We start from the raw sequence: 780 nt of genomic DNA on the forward strand, positions 1-780 counted from the left end.
ATCCGAAAGTTATACATACATATATAGATATGCCTATAGGCTGCTCATGAGCGAAGTTATGTACGAGTTGCAAATAGTTCATGACAGTACAAGGTGTTTCATTTGTGATTTAAATTCAAGATTTTTGTTTGATTTATGAATATTTTAGGTACATCTTATTTATTGAAAGAAATTAAAAAAAGTTTTAAGAGAGAGAGGTTTAAGAAACTCGATATAATATAATACAACAACAAAAGAGTTCACCAAAACTTATTTATTTGAATAGTATTTACCAAAAATTTCAGAGTGAGACTTCATTATATAACATTTAAATGTATTTATTTATTTATTTATTAGAATTAACATATAATACTAAAAATAATACTAGAGCGAGTACTACCTGCCAGGGCCATTTAAATGTAATTTCCGGTATTCCACTTAGAAATTTGCAGATATAAAAAAGGCTGACAAAAGCCCGAAATTGTCGAAATTAATTAATCAGCTATACGAAGCGTTGTTTTGGCACTGCTAAGAACTAAATAAAAGTTATTCTAACTTTTTTTAGTCGTACATAAATTTAAATCATTTTTCTGCAGATCGAATATTCCGTAGAAAAGTTACCAAAAATAAATATAAAGTTGCCAAATAATCAAGCAATTAAAAAGTTTACTATTTTAGTAACCAGTTACCAAATATGGCAACCATTGTTTGAAGTTGATATGATTGCTAGCTGAGAAATCATACTTTTTCTCCATTTGACAATACGAAAGTTTACACTGCAACCCATTTGGTAAATTGACG

The sequence above is a fragment of the Anastrepha obliqua genome, chromosome 1 (assembly GCF_027943255.1).
Source record: "Anastrepha obliqua isolate idAnaObli1 chromosome 1, idAnaObli1_1.0, whole genome shotgun sequence".
In the NCBI taxonomy this organism is placed as follows: domain Eukaryota; kingdom Metazoa; phylum Arthropoda; class Insecta; order Diptera; family Tephritidae; genus Anastrepha; species Anastrepha obliqua.